This window comes from Protomyctophum bolini, assembly GCF_963924005.1.
Source record: "Protomyctophum bolini genome assembly, chromosome: 14".
Classification (NCBI taxonomy): Eukaryota; Metazoa; Chordata; class Actinopteri; order Myctophiformes; family Myctophidae; genus Protomyctophum; species Protomyctophum bolini.
In genome coordinates this window covers 36,541,056-36,560,111 of record NC_137875.1, presented here as the reverse complement: position 1 = coordinate 36,560,111, position 19,056 = coordinate 36,541,056, and positions in this window count along the sequence as shown.

Here is a 19,056-nt window from a genome sequence, read left to right as displayed (position 1 = left end):
AACAATGGGACTATATTTTCAACAAACAATGGGACTATATTTTCAACAAACAATGGGACTATATTTTCAACAAACAATGGGACTATATTTTCAACAAACAATGGGACTATATTTTCAACAAACAATGGGACTATTATTTCAACAAACAATGGGGACTATATTTTCAACAAACAATGGGACTATTATTTCAACAAACAATGGGACTATATTTTCAACAAACAATGGGACTATATTTTCAACAAACAATGGGACTATTATTTCAACAAAACAATGGGACTATATTTTCAACAAACAATGGGACTATATTTTCAACAAACAATGGGACTATATTTTCAACAAACAATGGGACTATATTTTCAGGGGGATTTTCATGGATCAAAGGTGCAAATACTTCAGCGTAATGCTCCAAAGGTATATTTAAGCAATATCGGCAGTGATCGTGGCTATAACGCACGGAATGTATGTTTTGTAATAATATTCAAAACCTACAAAGTAACTAACTAGTAACTAAAGTTTTCAAATAATTGTAGTGCAGTAAAAGTATACAATATACACCTCTGAAATGTAGTGGAGTAGAAGTAAAAGTACTGAAATTGTGACATTGATACTCAAGGAAAGTACAATGAATATAGGCTACCTCAAAATTGTACTTATGTACAGTATTTAAGTAAATGTAATGAGTTACTTTACACCACTGCAGAGCGGCGGAGGTTGGGGGTTGGGCTTTGTGAGATAAAGATAGCTCTATCTGAAAAGGTGGTGGGGGCCCAATGTTGCACTGTGTTTGTCCAGGAGATTATTACCCCCCCCTATACACACACATACAACACCCCCCCCCCCCCCACACACACACACACACACGCACACGCACACGCCACAAACTCCCGAGGGATAACACGGCCTCTGACAGCGTTCTAATAATATTTCACTTTTATCAGGGACCGGCACAAAACGTGCACTTTGTGCGCGTTCGCCAGCCTTTCCAAAAGGCAGGGCGCAACTCACACCACAAACGAAGACAAACATCAAGTGGTGCAATAAATTGGAAATTCTCCCCCCCCCCCCCCCCCCCCCCCTCTATCTAAATCCTTTGAATTCTCCAGGTCCCCAAAGTAATTAGAGTCTCAGGCGAGAGGGGCTCGCAGGGGTCCCCCCTCCACAAATAGAGGGAGTGCCCTATGCCTGCCCGTAAGAAAATGATGTCCCAGCCTTTCTCCATCAATTACCCCTTCACAACTCCACGCGCACGCCGCACACGGCACGCACGCACGCACGCACACACACACACACACACACACACACACACACACACACACACACACACACTGCTGCAACAAAAACACACACTACACCACACACGTGCCCGCCGGGCATTCACTGTCCGACCCGATGTGCGCCCAAAATATGTGTGTATGCGAGTGTCTCTTGTGTATAATAGTTCACACATTTCAGACACCCAGGTATATACTGTTCGTATATGTGCTGTTGCTTGCATGGTGGCCGAGCATGCATGGTGGCCCAGGTTGTGATAAGCTATAGTATGCTGTGAGCTTCACGGCCAGCCGATCAATCCCAAACACACCCGCGGGCTGACAACGGGGCCGAGCCGGGACGGTCCGCTCCGCGCTGCATGCATGCAGCCTGGCTGGCTGTGGAGTTATCTCTCTAGGTGGGTGTTTTACAGGAGGGCTAATGGCCTGTGTTCTGCCATAGGCCCCGAGGCCACCCCGCTCTGTCTGTGTCTGGAACGGGTTAATAGCGCCCAAGGCCGGGTCAGGACTTCCATTACGGGCCGGCGCCTTATCAAACCCTGACCAGTCACCTGTCAATCACTTGGCACATACCCGTCATCCGTCCCAGCCGAGCGCTCAATTAGGAATGACAGTTGCCTATACAAAGGAGTGCTGCTTGGTATATAGGCTGTATATATCTGAAATTCGCAGTCAGTGATTTATCACTTGGGTAAAATGACACAGAGTTTGCGGTGATGCAAGACAGCGGGCGTGATGATATAAGTATCTTTTTTTCTTTCTTTTTCTGTTGAAACATATTTGGCCGTACCTGTCCTGTACCTAAAGTTGCGTCCTTCGAAAGTCTATGCTACTTGTGCAAGGACGCGCTGTGATTGGTCCGAAAGGCAATTCCGCGTTGGGCCTGAGAAGCGGGGCGTGGTTATATAAGCAGCACAACCGCTATAGATTTTCGAATCAGCCCTCAGCGATATCGGACGAGGCTTCACTCCCCATCATCAACAACAACAACTGAACATTTGTTCAAACATTGTTGGACAACAACTTCAGAAACGTTATACATCCACGTATGATAACGGCATCCTAAGGTTAGCAAGGGATATCACCTCTAATACTAAGCATGTGTTGTATGGAGAATATAGGTTGCTATACCTTCAGGAAGGAGATTTGGTGTATTATACCAGCATACAATAAGGTCAGACTAAAGAGGTCCTTTGTCCACCAGTCGACCGTGAGGCTTAATCAGGAGTTGTAGTAGCCACGGGGTAATCTAAGCGATGGATATTGCTCTTGTCTTCATGTCTTTATGTATATGTAAATTGTCTTGTTCTTTGTTTTATGTCAAATGTGTGTATATGTGTTCTGCATACGTGGCTGCTGTGTCGCAAGACAAATTTCAGTGTGAACTGACAAAGTACTTTATCATATCATATCATATCATATTATATCTCCTCCCCTTACCGGGCAGGGCTTTCTTACCCCTCGCCTATACTGGGCAGGGTTTTTCCTTTTTTGAACATGAGTTTGGCGTGGAAAAGCATTCCAGCAGCCAGTTCGTAGCATGGTTCGTTATAGGCAATAGTCAATAGACTTTCAATCCATATACCTCCTGGGTTCGAATCCTGCTCACATTATTATTTTTGTCTTTTTTCAAGATATGTTTTGGTCTTTTTTGCCTTTATTGATAGATTTACAGTAGGTAGACGGGAAACGGGGAGAGAGATGGGGGGGGGGGAAGACACACAGTAAAGTGCGACAGACTGTCATGCTGGATTACCAGCCAATAAGGTGCCTGGACCGCTAAGCCGGCCCAGGCTCCAACTTTTTGTTTTTGCTGATAAAGTAATTTTTTGCACGAATCACTCGTTGCTCCGGACATGCTTTTGGTCCGACATGCGTTGCGTCGTGCTTGCGGTTATAGGTTTAGAGTTTCGGGCGGGAACCCCTTTTGGTGTTAGCATTATGTTATGCTTTAGCTATTGAAAAATAGCAGATCTACAAGCTCGTATAGCGAGCTTGTATAGGTCTGCTATTTCTGAAAAATCGAAGAACGAACTGACACTTTTTCAGAAAACTGTCAGGATGTAGACGACATTTTTAGAATCTGATCTCAGGTCAAAATGGGTTTTAATGTCCGACACACAGTGCATGTGTTCACCCGTGTCTTTGTGTGGTGCCACGCAAAGTGACCATATAGGGTTGGGCTTGCTGGATGCGTGCTCCAACCTATAAAGGGCTGAAAACAGCCGCATGCACGTCCATGTGTTCCTCTCTGCTCCTCCGTCGCCTGCAACCGCTGAACCCGACCACTTCACCCCTCTTCTCTGCCCTTTGTTTCTCCGTGGACCCCTCTGCTCCGACCGCATTGTCACTCCCTTTCAGTCTCTTGTAGCCCCTCGTAGCCCCTCTCGTCTCTAACATTATCCCAGGCTCCTTCTGTTTCTCCCAAAAAGCTTCCCTTTTTTCTCCTCCTCTGCCCTCTTTCATCCCTCCTCATATCTCTATGCCAAACACCCTCTCTCTGCTTTGCTCTCCCATCTTGTTTCATGTTGTATACATTCTCCTCTCAACCCTCTTGCCCCCCCCCCCGTGATTCCGTCCCCAACACTTTCCTTTTTTTTTTTTTTTCTTTCTTTTTTTCTAATTCTCCCCTGTCAGTGGACTGATTTCTTTTCATCCTAGGGACCGCAGCAGATTAACAGATATTGTATCATGGCCAGGACAGGCAAAGCCCCCCTCTCTGTCCCTGACATCTAATTAATGGTAATCCTTTAATCTGCTTGCTTGTAGTGCAGACCCCTTGGTCGCCGTCCCATTTGCAGCAACAGAGGCGAGTCAGAGATGGAGATATAGACGAGGGAGAAACAAGGAAGAGAGAGAGAGAGAGAGAGGGTTTCGGCCTACTCAGCAAGTCGAAACCGTCGGGTAGCGATTGGGACAAAAGACGCGCGCCACAATGAAAAGCCTATAATGTCTTTCTCATTCCTAGGGATTATACATATTTCACTCGGGATATCTCTTCGACCGGTGGTTGGCATACGGTTGGCTGTTGTGTGAGGGTGGGTTGGTTGGTGGGGGGGGGGTATAAAAATCTTCTGCCCACGTATTACAACGCATTACGATTGGCGACACTGATATTGAACCCATGTTTTTATATTGTCAGTTGTTCTCAAACATATTCATGTCAAGGAACCCCAAATATATAATTATGACATTGGCCGCTGACCCCCCCATCTGAAAATATGTTGTTCCAGGGACCCTCTCAGTAGCAAAGACTTGAGTTGAAAACTCTCTCTGAAAGAACATATAATATTAAAAGATTTCAGGCACATTTTCCACGACTTTTCCAAAAATAGCAGACCCACGAGCTCGTAGCGCGCCACTCGGTGGCGCGCTACGAGCTCGTAGGTCTGCTATTTTTCAATAGCTAAATTATAACATAATGTTTAAAACACCGAAAGGGGTTCTCGCCCAAAACGGGTTAAACGTGCAAAGCACGCGACGCGTGCGCTCGCGCAAAACTCGCTGAGCTTAATCTCCCCAACAGTGGGCTGTGTGCCTGAGGTGTCATATGTATTTACACCATGCACCATCCAGCCAGCCCGTATTGTACACGTAAGGGGTAATTAACACCACGGGGATATGCAAGAAGCGAATCCCTCCCAATTTTTAATTAAGTTAATTAATAGATATAAATAATCACCTTCAGGCCGTCTTAATTTGTAAAGCAATAAAACTGGAGTATTAAAAAAAAAAAGAAAAAAGAAAAGAGCCCCATCTTGGTTCTGTCATAAACAGCATGCAGCCTCGTTCTTCCTCTGCTGGTTCCAGTCCAGATGGTGTTTGGGTGGGTGGTGGGGGTGGGGGGGGGGGTGCGTCACCTGAAACCCATTTGTAACATCGCCTCAATGCCGCAAAACAACGTTTCAGACTTCCGAAAAAGAGGGGTGTTGCAGCAATCCCCTCCCACCCCCCTTACAGTATACACACGTTTAAACACGTGACAAACTTATATATAGCCGCCAGACGGCCGCGATGAGTAATCGTCTGCAGGAAGAAAGAAAAAAATGCACACGGCATTCCAAAATAAATAAATATATAATGCCCTGCAACGCCATCTGCATTGTATTATTCATTTCGCTAAGCAGACACAGCAGGTCCCCTTTTTTTTTCTTTCCGGGACACGATGGCGGTTTAGAGTTCCTCATGGCGTTCGCTCTCTTTATCAGCCAAAAGTTAGGCTTACGCGTGAATCAATTAACGACGACGCGCTAGAGTTAATGATCACCGCGGTATAGTAGAGAACAGCTCCTGGTATTATTACAGTCATGTGCCGGGGTTTGATTTTTTTTTTACGGGCACAACCTGCACAAAGGTGGTGGACCGTGTCCAAGGGCAAACACCACGAGGACAATAGAAGCTTCTCCGTGCACGCTCCATGCATGCACGCATGCACGAGTGCCCGCACACACACACACACACACACACACACACACACACACACACACACACACACACACACACACACACACATACATACATACAGTATAGGCTACATACACACACGCGCACAAATGAACACAGCAACAGAGAGAGGGTGCATGCGGCTCCGCGCGGACGGTTGCCGGTGATTAACCCATTTAGGCCTGACGTCAAATAAAAAAATAAATTAAATGTCTTTTTTTTCTGAAAAACCTCATGTTTCTATATCAGTGGTTCTCAATATTTCATGTCAAGGACCCCCAAAAATATATGAAATTGGCCGCTGACCCCCCCCCCCCCCCCCCATCTGAAAATGTGTTGTTTCAGGGACCCACCTCCCAGAATTTGAGTTAAAAAAACGTTCGCTCTGAAAGAGTATATATTATTCAAAGCTTTGCACCACACGTTCACGATTTTTCAAAAAATAGCAGACCTATACAAGCTCAATAGCTAAATTATAACCATGTTTAAAACACCAAAAAAAGGGGTTTTTCCCCCCCGCCCGGAATGGGTTAATGCATTAAGCACGGGGGTGTCTGTGTCTTAATCACTCTGGCTGTGCGTTTCATTAGCTCCTGATGGTATAACTGATGAATGGACTTTGCTCCGGGGTGTCCCCACGTCGTCTCTCTATAGCCTGGGCACGGCGAAAAAGGGCCGCCCTGTTTTCCGAGGTGTTGATGGAAACCCACGCAGGCAGCCACACAGCCCCACCAAGAGGCCCCCACCCACCGACCGGCAGGTGTGTGTCTATCGGGGTGTGAGGAGGGGATCGGACGCTCCATGATGAGAAACAGCCTGTTCATGAATTCATTAACCCATTCTGACCGGGCACCCATTTTGGTGTTCAGCATCATGTTATGCTTTAGCTATTGAAAAATAGCAGATCTACAAGCTCATATCGCGCCACCGAGTGGCGCGATACGAGCTTGTAGGTCTGCTATTTTTGAAAAATTCGAAGAACGACTGACATTTTTTTAATCTGATCTCGGGTCAGAATGGGTTCATCAGACCAGTGTGTGTCCCGTGGAAACCTCGTATGAATCTGATCTCAGGTCAGAATGGGTTAACCCACATTTTGAAGGATATAATTCCCGTCTTCGGTCGCGCCAAGCCATATGCGGGCGCTGATTGCTGGATGTCTTCCACACACCGTAGGGATTTAGAGGCAAGGCCAGGGAACTGTGTAATAATAACGAACGCGCAGATGGTTACCGGTGTTGCTTCAGTTCTTATATACGACTGTTCTTATAGCCCCCCCACCGGCACCAGCCCCCCCACCCCCCGCCAACCTCCTCCCAACCGCTCATCTGGGAGCGTTGAACTCGTGTTACACCCGCGTTGACGAGGTGCCGGGCTCTGCTGTATTTGCATATAGCATACGAGACGCTGTTTTTTTTCCACTTAAGCCTTATATATATACTTCACCGTATACGCTGAAGAGCGAAAATAGTAAGATCCTCCTTGTAGATCTGCGTTTGTTTTGCTTTATCTTTTTTAACATTTACAATTCTGGAATTTATTATATATATCTTTTACACTTGTTTTTGTTTTCACTGATTTTTTTTTTTTTTAACATTTCTGCATAATTACATGCCCAAAGTAATGTAGTGCTCTCAGATTCCCCACAGTTCAGTTCTGAATGCATGCACACTATAGTGTAAGAGCAGTATAAAAAGATAACATCGTTGCTGTTCTATACTTGAGGCGCACAACGGCTAAGGATAATAGTTTGTCCGAGGCGAGTTTGCCATATATTTGTCACATTTAATTCCGCTCGAGGAGGCCAGATCCTGGTATAATTTCCCCTCTACTCTGTGCCTGAGAGCACAGTAAACACAGCTCCTGAGGCTGTGTGTAGAAGCTGTGTCAGCGAAAATATACTCATGGACCCGAGAGCAAAAAAACTCCACCAGAAGAGACTGGTCCGGTTCAATGGCTGGCCGGTATAAAAAAATAAAAAGAGTACAAAATGGGACAGAAAGAGACGACATTCCCATTAGTCGTACCTGTAGCATTCATCAACATTAAACAGAAAACAAAAGCACTTGTCAGGCTTATATTCCCCTTATTGTTGTACGATGCCATTGCAGGGATTGCTGATGATGCTGGCGGAGTGCACCTGCTGGCACTTTGGCACTGGCACGTGCGTAGCAGAGGTTTGCCATCACTCTCCTCCTCCTCCTCCTCCTCCTCCTCGCTGTCCCAAACGCCTCCTGACGCGCAGCGCAGCCAGAGGCGGGACATGCAGCAGCCAGCTGGAGGTACAGTAGGCAACGATGCATCGGTGAATGTATATCTCTGGTGGGACACTATTATGCTTTACAGTCGCACGTCGCTCAACACCTACAGGTCACACATTGATAAGCATCTAGGCTCGTTCCTGTGTTAATACGCACTGGTGTGACACTGTGACTACTAGAATATATTGGTGTTGGTGTTACACTAAGAACTCTGCTTCCAATCATGCATCTGCATTTGACGCGCGTGCCACGTGATCGGGCGTATAGCCAATCGGACGATGTCCACTTTCTTTTGTCAGCGTCGTCTTTAAACACAGTTTTCTCTGAATCTGTAGGCTGCGTCCGCGGTGATTGAACAGAACACGGACGTCCTGGGCTCTTTTATGATGTTTATGCTGCGTCGCGGTTACAATATTAACGCTTCTGAGTGAAGACAAAATAAACACCTCAGTTGGGGAGGTTGACTGGTGTCCACAGAAATGTGCGTTCGCTCAGAGAAGAATGTGTCCACAAAATTTGTGGACACATTCTTCTCTGAGCGAGCGCACATTATGTGCGCTCAACTGACAAAAATGTATATATACTGTAGATGTGAACTTAAGCGTTGTTCTCTGGGCGGAACAATTGGTAGGCTACTGCTTGCAATGACCAATGCAACACTGACAGGAGGATATAGGCTTTCTGTGCCCAGAAGACGGCAACCGTAGAAATGTGCATATTGTTGAGCCGTGTGCGGTTTGTCAGGGACCAGAGCTGGTCGGCAATGAGAGACACCAGGATTCTTGCGTGGTTTTCTTGAAAAGGTCTATTTTGTCTTTGAAAACATGACAAAATATCAAACATTAATTCTAGGCCTAAAAACAATGAGGAACTGAACTTACATCAAGACTGAGCTAACCAAAATGAAACATTTAAACATATACCGGCACTACAAATCACTACAACATAATCCACTACAACACGTCACTAAATCATGAACAAAAGAAACATAATTAAACTGAAATATCAAAATGCATTTCTTCAAAACCATTATAAATTCAACCATAAATCCCTGGCCCAACCCCAATGCAAAGGGGACCAGCCATTTCAACTCCAGTACTCATTTGAACCGAACAAACAAACAAACAAACATTAAATAACTCCTGATAAAACAACTTAATATAACATAATGGATGTGTATTCCAGTCCGTTATTTCATCACCACAATTGCAGTAAACAGTGTGTCATTCAAGCAGTTGTGTTGTGTGTAGTCCTTTGTGTATGTAGAATGTAGTAGTGCTGCAAATAAATATAAACTAAATCAAACCAAAAAAGTTTCCACCATGTTTTACCAACTTTGTGTGGCCATCATATGTGGCCCTCACACATGGTTCATCATCACCGACATAGATCTTTGACCTATGACCGGCCAATCCACAGCGCCAATTTTGGCTTTTTTTTTTGGGCGCCAATTCCGTCCTAAATCTTTCGAGGACATTACTAAAAGTATTAGTTCAGATTAAAATATTTTTTGTTCAAAGGATATATAATGAAAATAGCCGATCGGTGACATGTGAGCTTGTACGTAGATGTAAGTCTCTCTTGTAAGTCTCTCTTTGTGTACGTTTGGGTCCCATGCGGGGAGAAACCAAATGTCTTTATAGGGTCTCGAGCTGAAGACTTTTGGGAACCTCTGTGCACTGGAGGAATATATCAGAGTCAGACCCCCGCTGTGACTACCTCGTCTCTGTAGGCCCAACACAAAGACAACACTGTGGCCGTCAAGGTGAAACCTCTGCATTATGTTTATCCAAACATATTAACCTGACAGATGTTAATTGTGTGGTGTGGTCTCACCTTCAATGACACCAAGCCAGGATACGCCACTTCCTGTAAAATGCATTTTTATAGTGCCTTTTAGAATGTGTATTACTAGAATTTCGTGCCCTCAATCCCAGAGTTACTTCGCCACGCACTCCGCGGCAGAAATGCCGTGTTTGCATGAATGAAACTGTATGTAATCGCGCATCTATAAGTTCTAATCGGAGAGAGAGGGATGAAATTGCAGGCTCGCAAGGGGAGGGGCTGAGAGCTCTGACGACATGTTCACATCTTTTGGCGCTTTTCATTGGCTAGTGGCGGACATGTTCACATCTTTTGGCGCTTTTCATTGGCTACCAACTTCACAATTGTAATAATAGATACATTCACCCATATTCGCAGTGGAGGAAACCATGCAAGGCACCAACCTGCTCGTCGGGAGCAGCAGATAGGAGGTTCAGTGTTTACTTTGCTACTAACCCAGGCGCTGGCGGGGACCGAAACCGGGAACCTTCTGATTCCCAAGCGTCTGCTCTACCTCCTGAGCCACGAGCATGCATGGAATCTTGTTCGCGTTAGAGGAAGGATATGCGCTGTGATTGGTCAGTATAGCCATGCACTTTGAGTGGCAGTCGGGTTGAAACACTCTCTCAGAGCATGATGTACGTACTATTCTGCGCCTATCGGGTTGCGACTCAAACGTGCTGCTGAGTCGGCTAAGCGAACTTGGCAACGTTCGACACGGCAACTTGCGTGCTCTCTCTTGGTGTCTCTCGTGGCACATCAACTATACTAGTAGGAGGGGGACGTGACAATTTACTCAAACCTGAAGCTTCCAAGCTTGCTCCTGAGCCACTGCCACCATATCTGAAAGTATAGCCTATACGGTAAAGCTTAAGCCTATACAGCTCTTATCAGCATGGAAAGAATTCTAAGTTTAACACTCAATGTGTTCCAAGTTTTGCGATAAACGAGCTCGTATATCTCACAATGCCAACCGTACAATATGAATAAGGGGCTCGCTCTGCTTCTGACTGTGGAGGACTCTCCGTTCATGTTGCTCTCATACAGCTCCGTGTGAGACTGTGTGACCGTCACTGCATGTGCACCTTTTACCGTATGTACCGGGTGGCAAGAAGATTGATACGAGAGGTAACCACTAAACAATGAGTTTGCTGTGTGTGTGTGCGTGAGCGTGCGAGAGAAGAGAGATGGATAAAAACACAGAGAAGGAGAGACACTGTGGCACAGAGAGAGGGAGAGACAGAGAAGTATTATGGAAAGTTCGAATGCGATACATGAGACCTGCATGAAAAAACAGGGTGTTGGGGTGGGAGGTGTGAAGGGGGAGGCGCTGATATAAATGTAGAATGCATGCAGAGGTCGACCCCCTCCACCCTCCTCCTCCTCCTCCGCCCCCCCGGCGTTGTTGTTTCATCTCGCCAGTTTCTATACCCGTGTTTTTCACGTTTTCCCCTGATCTCTTATAGCCCCAAAGCATCACTCCTCTCCAGTCTCCATCTCTCTCTCCCTGCCCTCCCCTTCTATATACATGTATGCACTCTGCCTCCCAGAGTCTCGGCATTCCCCAGTGTTGCCTCACACCTAGGCCGCGGCAGAGCAGACTAAAAATAATATGTGTTTGGACCTGACCGTCCCAAACGGCAAATTTATGGAGAACAAAGGAGAGATGGCTGGGCGCAGCTCAAATAACCCATTTAGGCCTGACGTCGAAAAAAAAAAAAAAGTCTTCTAAATTCTGACAGTTTTCCGAAAGTGTATGTTTCTATGTCAGTGTGGGCATGCTCAATGTTTCATGTCAAGGACCTCAAAAATGATGGCCGCCGAACCCATTTGAAAATCTGTTATTCCAGGAACCCCTCGGAAGCAAAGATTTGAGTTAACAAAACATTCGCTCTGAAAGAATATATTCAAAGATTTGTGCCGCGTTTTCACGATTTTTCAAAAACAGCCGACCTACAAGCTCGCAGCGCGCCACTCGGTGGCGCGCTCTGAGCTTGTAGATCTGCTATTTTTTCAATAGCTAAAGCATTAACACAATGTTTAAAACACCAAAAGGGCCTCCCGGCCCAAAATGGGATAACTCAGGGAGAGACGATGCTACCGGTGGGTCTCCGTCTGCCCCACAGCCCGAAGAACATAATTACTGGATTATTGATTTACAGCACAGAATGAATGGAACATAAGTAGGGTTAAGCTCATTACTCCCACTCTCCCGCCCCTTTATGAACACGGGGCTCGTTATCAGTGATTATTCTAATGGACTGTTATGATGGAAGACTTTACTGTACACAGGCGGCGGCAGCAACACATATATACGGAATGGGACAGTAGAGGACGGAGAGAGAGAGAGCGTAATAATGGGAGGCGGGGTCTGTCTGAGGCTATAAGAGCAGAGACGGCTGCTAAAATGATCCCGTGCTAAAATAAGACGAGCCCCCCCAAAACACGGAAGGCGGAACAGTTGACATTCCGGGTGACATTTGGCTTGTCAAGTGGCATTTTACAAGACGTATGGGCAGGTTTCCACCACGCGCGTCGCTTCTAGCTTGAGTTACCGAGACCAGCGTCGCACAAACATTGCATCTGCCGACATACTGTAATCACTCTGCCCCACTCACCAGCCCACGCACATACTGTACACACGCACGCACACACACACACACACACACACACACGCACGCACACGCCTACTCATTATTAACACACACCCAAATCACTTTTATCTTCCTAATAAGAGTGCGGTATAGGATAATTGGAGCTTCATTATTTGTGCAGGTCATACTAGGAATTTTTACTTCACAGGTTCAATTACAGTTTAGTTTTAATTAGTTTTTGAGCATGCACTTGCGATGAGTTTATTCATAGGCTGTCTTGGTTGATTTAAAAAATATATGTATTAGCGTTCGTTTTTTTATTGTAAGAATATAAAATAAATATTAAAATTGTGCTGATTGATCTTACTTATACTCCACACTTACTCCGCAATGTTGTTGGCAGTCTGATGTACTGTACTGTACTGTACTGTACTGTACTGTACTGTACTGTACTGTACTGTACTGTCATGAAAATAACGCCTATCCAAATTCCTCCTGCCCCATAATCTGGGCGAAACATTAGCCAAAAATTGCAGATCTACAAGCTCGCGTTGCGTTTTTGCGATGCGTTGTGTGAGCTTGTAGAACAGCAGTTTTTGGCAAAGTGATTTGGTGGAGACTCAGGTCCAACTTACAGGAATACAGTGGTTCTTGTATTCCTGTAATAGTTTTCTTTTTTTTACAGAGGATAAGGTTAGAAATAAAGTTAGTTTTTCGCACCCTTTTACTGAGGCTACGTTTAGGACTAAGATTCGGTTTTGGCATAGCTTAGTTTACCAAGGTTACGTTTATATAGGAACACAGGTCCGTTGGCGTCCGTTCCCGAGGTTGGAGGATTTTTCCCCCTGGGCGGGCGGGCGAGCGTGTTTTGGGGGTGAGCGTTCCGGTATCCGGGCCATGAAGGTTGAAGTGGTGTTAAACTACAGTATAATAACCTTGCTATGCAGAGAGCCATGCGTCCTGCATGCTCTATTCTAAACGAGGTCAGAGAGAACTTGAATTCACAGGTCAGACCCGTATCGTATCTACCACCCTAATTCCAGCCCCTTGTCTTCCCCACTTCTCCCTCCGTCCCCTCTCTTCTCTCCAGGAACCTCCCTCCATCCATCAGGGAGTGCTCCAGTGGAGCGCGCCGGGCCCGAGGATTGTCCTCATAAATTGTGTGTGCGTCGGGGTGCAGAGGGGGGCTAAGTGAGCAGTAAATAACAAAAGGGGTCTTGCCGCCATCCATCCGCGCGCGCCATCGCCATCGCCAGCGTTTCCGGCCACGCAAGATTACCCAGGATGCCCCTGGAGGGGCGTCCGCTTCCTCTCGTGTGATGAATGTGAGACGAGGAGGAGGAGGAGGAGGAGGGTGTCGCGTGCATGCGCGCCGCCTCTCTCCACCGCCCCAGAGTCTTGACGGAGAAGCGAGGTGAGGCCCGGGCACCCGGCCCATTTAAATTGATGAGCGTCTTCATTTCTCGGAGAAGGAGAAAAAAAGGAGCTGTTTGTCTGCCTCCCTCTGTAATAACAGATCGCTCACCAGATATCTTTAACTGCCTCCATTCTTCATTGTCACACCTCTTTCTCCGCGTCTCCCCCGCTCTCTTTTCTCCTATGCTCCCATGTGCCCCCTTTCGATTTCTCCCCCTCCCCTCTTCTCTGTCTTCCCTATTGACTGTGCATCCATAACTGCCACTGGACAACTACTTTTCTGCTTCTGTGTTCACTCTTCACTTCTGCTTATACCGTATAATGGTCAATTTAATCCTTGGAGCTAAAATAGCCACCACACGGTGCTTGATTAATATACCGCGGTTGCACACACACGTGTCATGATGCGCAAAACACGCCGCAGAGTGGCACATTGTGAACTTGTAGATCTGATATTGGTGCGCGGCACCGACGCGCGACTACCTACATAAATCATCATTTGGAAAACCACAGATATTTATAAATCACAGTTTCAAAGTGGTATAGCGTTCGTTGGCTGCCACCTTTCTTATGTATACCGTCTGACAACCTCCTCCTCCATCCACCATATTTTAGTAAAGGTGATGTTTGTCCTTTTTATAGCTTTTATTTTCAAACTGTTATTCGCTATTTCTTTTTTATATCCCACGCCAGGTAATAACACCTCGCTCAGGCCGCATTTGTAACTGCCAACAGTCTCATTATTGCCGAACGCACCTCATTCTTTCTTTTCTTTTTTTTCCCCAGCTCTTTTGCCTGCTATTGCGTCTCCCTCCACGCGTTTGCATTCTGTACCCTTCACCTTCGTTCTCAATCTCAGTCCATCTCCATCTGTCATGGTCACCGCCTAATCTCTTTTCTCTCTCTCTCTCTCTCTCTCCGCACCTGCCTTTCTGATCCTTCTGTCTCTCACATTGAGGATTCACACCTCCCCGAAGCCTGATTTATACGTCGTAACTAGCCGATGTATACACGGCTATTTAAAAGCAGTCAAAGTTGCTATACTGCTATTTTAAAGCAGGTAATGTCAACTTGGAACTTCTCCCAGCAAGCCAAATGACGTCATGATGACGTCCTCCGGTGTCTCCGGTGACGTTCAGGACTAGCCCAGATCACAGCCCATATGGGGATGATCTTTACGTTCAGGACTATAGCCCAGATCACAGCCCATATGGGGATGATCTTTACGTTCAGGACTATAGGCCAGATCACAGCCCATATGGAGATGATCTTTACGTTCAGGACTATAGGCCAGATCACAGCCCATATGGGGATGATCTTTACGTTCAGGACAAGCCCAGATCACAGCCCATATGGAGATGATCTTTACGTTCAGGACTAGCCCAGATCACAGCCCATATGGAGATGATCTTTACGTTCAGGACTAGCCCAGATCACAGCCCATATGGGGGTGATCTTTACGTTCAGGACTATAGGCCAGATCACAGCCCATATGGGGATGATCTTTACGTTCAGGACTAGGCCAGATCACAGCCCATATGGAGATGATCTTTACGTTCAGGACTAGCCCAGATCACAGCCCATATGGAGATGATCTTTACGTTCAGGACTAGCCCAGATCACAGCCCATATGGGGATGATCTTTACGTTCAGGACTATAGGCCAGATCACAGCCCATATGGGGATGATCTTTACGTTCAGGACTAGGCCAGATCACAGCCCATATGGGGATGATCTTTACGTTCAGGACTATAGGCCAGATCACAGCCCATATGGGGATGATCTTTACGTTCAGGACTATAGGCCAGATCACAGCCCATATGGGGATGATCTCTACGTTCAGGACTAGGCCAGATCACAGCCCATATGGGGATGATCTCTACGTTCAGGACTAGCCCAGATCACAGCCCATATGGAGATGATCTTTACGTTCAGGACTAGGCCAGATCACAGCCCATATGGAGATGATCTTTACGTTCAGGACTAGCCCAGATCACAGCCCATATGGAGATGATCTTTGCGTTCAGGACTAGGCCAGATCACAGCCCATATGGAGATGATCTTTACGTTCAGGACTAGGCCAGATCACAGCCCATATGGGGATGATCTCTACGTTCAGGACTAGCCCAGATCACAGCCCATATGGGGATGATCTTTGCGTTCAGGACTATAGGCCAGATCACAGCCCATTATGGAGATGATCTTTACGTCATTTCCAGGACGTCTTCACCAGTTGAAATAATATCGCTTATTCTGGGGCCAGATCTGACTAGTTATGATATCACTATAAGTGGATCTGGCCTCGATCTAACTCTCTGTTATTCATCCAGGAACATCCGATGTCTTAGTGGGCACAATGTATGTTGGTTGAAATCAGGTGATGTTCTGGGCCAGATATGACTATAGTCTTGGTTCGACTTGATCTTGGCCACTATCAAGACGTCCCTAATTCGTCCAGGTCCTGACCGTGCTTGCTGGGCTATATTTTAAAGCAGCCGGAGCAGGCATGCTATAGCACGGTTAACCAGATGACAATGATTGTAGTCGCCCTGATCCATGGGTTTGCAGCTCCAAGCTCTGAGGAACCCCCGGGAAAAAAAACGAGTTTCTACAACATACGATTAAACGTCTTGCGTTAGTGGTGCTCCCTATATGAATTGAATGTGCTTTTTGAGTGAATGTGCTTTTTGAGGTGTATATGAATTCAAATTCAGGGTTGACTGGACATTGCGTTCATCATATGTTGGGGCCCTCTTTTTTTAAATGGCGAGGAATCTAGTCAGGCATAAATGAGTGCAGCGTATATACTGTACAGTATGTGGAGTTGTGGCAAACAAGGAATCCAGGGAAAAACACACATTTTCAGTATGATTTTTCAAAGGCCAACATGGGCTGTTATAATGCCACCATGAGGTCCGATTTGACCTTAGATATTTGGGTATCTTGTCTTGAGTTCCTTGACCTACTGGCAGCATGCACAAGAGATGCACATTGGTGTAGTGGTTTGCGGGATTTTAGCCACAGAGACACAGATACTCGCGCGCGCACACACACACACACACACACACACACACACACACACACACACACACACACACACACGCGCGCAGGGACAAATCAAATGCAATATCCCCGCACCCAGCCTTGCAGCCTCATGCATGGCAGAGGGAAATAACAGCACAATGCTTTTGTTTTCATGCATGTCGTCAGTAATAGAGGTCCTTTTTAATATGCACTGCAGCTGTGATGCGGACACTCCACAGCTGATTGGCATGTCGCTGACGTATGGGGAAAAAGATGGGAGCATTATGGGAATGTGATGAGATAGTCAGGTTTGACACTTCAGATGCGATAATGCGACCGTATCTCTATCTGTGTGTGTGTGTGTGTGTGTGTGTGTGTGTGTGTGTGTGTGTGTGTGTGTGTGTGTGTGTGTGTGTGTGTGTGTGTGTGTGTGTGTGTGTGTGTGTGTGTGTGTGTGTGTGTGTGTGTCTAGTCTCCAGCCTTGGGGAGGTTTCCTTCGGTTTGGAACGGTGACAGCCGCACGAAACGAAGGTGAATTGGTTTGAAAAAGTAATGTGCAGTCTGTTTGCAGAGATGCCCTTTTGACCGTGGAAAGAAAATGACCTGCTTTGTGACACATCGCATCAAACAACATGGCAGTTTAATATTCCCTCGCTCAACTGGAATGAAAACATGTAAGATCTTGTAGGACATGACTCTTATCTCGAGTTTAATCGGGTCCATTCCTGACTTTGGCATGCGTCCAAGCAAGCAGCAATTAGTTCAATTAAAATTACACCTTTTTAAAACGGTAAAATCTTACCTTGTGTTACAGTACCAGCACAAGGGGGGGGTCAAGTCATGCTGAAACTGAAACTCAATTGATCAGACAAACGTTGCAGTAGTAAGTAAGTAAGTAAAGTTTATTTATAGAGCACCTTTCACAGACAATTACAGTCACAACGTGCTTTAACAACAATACAATTAAAACAAGCCAATAGTCAATAAAACGAGTCAAGGACTAAAACACTAATAAACTAAGACAAAATAGAAAAAGTAGAGTAGAAAATAAAGCAATCAACATTTAACCAGTTGCAGTGGATTCAGAACACGTACGGCTGCTGCTGGAGTCCTTATACTGATACCAAGACATTGGATCACATCACTCCTTTCTGCAAAAATAACTCATTTCAAAATTTCTGTTGCTTTATAAAGCATTGGATTGGTTTAGGTCCAAAACAAACACCATGAACCACCGTCGTCTGGGACAGGTCAGAGTTCTGAACCCCAGAGTCGGAACAGTAACACACAAAGAAGCACAGTTCAGTTTTTAATGCACCACATACAGTACTCTCTCTACTGTATCTGGAGCAAAGCTATAACTCCCAGAATGCTGCAGGTCAGCTTCAACTCCCAGCTCTTTTCATTCAAAGCTGAAGACCTTTCTGTTTTGCCACTAACAGTAAAAAGCTACCTTTTTATATTTTAATGATTTCTTCTGCATTGTAATTTTATTCTCTTTTTAATTGTATTCAAGTGTCCTGAGTTTCTTTTGGCCTTTACTGCTCTGTGTCTTAATGTCTTATAATACTAATTTTGGTGTATAAAAGCACTTTGATTTGCGTTGTTGTTGTTGATTTGGATATTGCCTTGCTTCCCACACGCACTATACGAGGCTCACTGAAATCACACTGGTGGGACGAGAGGTTGTTTTTCCTATATCTGTGTCCCGATGACAAAGGATAAAATATCTATAGATTTCCGTATGGGCGGATATATATACAGATCGCGTATGGATCGATAGAGTATTTAATAGTTTGACGTGTAACCTTTTTAAGATTATGGATCGGTGCAGTGTGTGATCTGCGTGAGGGCTCAATTTGGAGCGTATTGACCGTGGTGTTGTTGTGATACGGGGGAGCGAGGGGCCCCGGGGCTCCGGGGCGGACGCCGCGCACAAACAGCGCCACGTCTATATAGACCCTCCTCGACCTTGACCCGTCTGCAAAGACACCACCGGAAAAATAGCAGATCTACAAGCTCAACAACAACACATCACATCCGCGACGCGGATGAGCTTGCAGATCGGGTTATTCTCAGGCCTGCGATATATACCCTTGCATGATGGGAGTATACGTCAGGCTTTAACGCGCCATCCACACAACCGTAGCAACACCCATGACCATTTTCTTCTCTTCGTCTCCCCGTCGTTATTATAATCTGCTGGTTTGAGTCGTGATTATT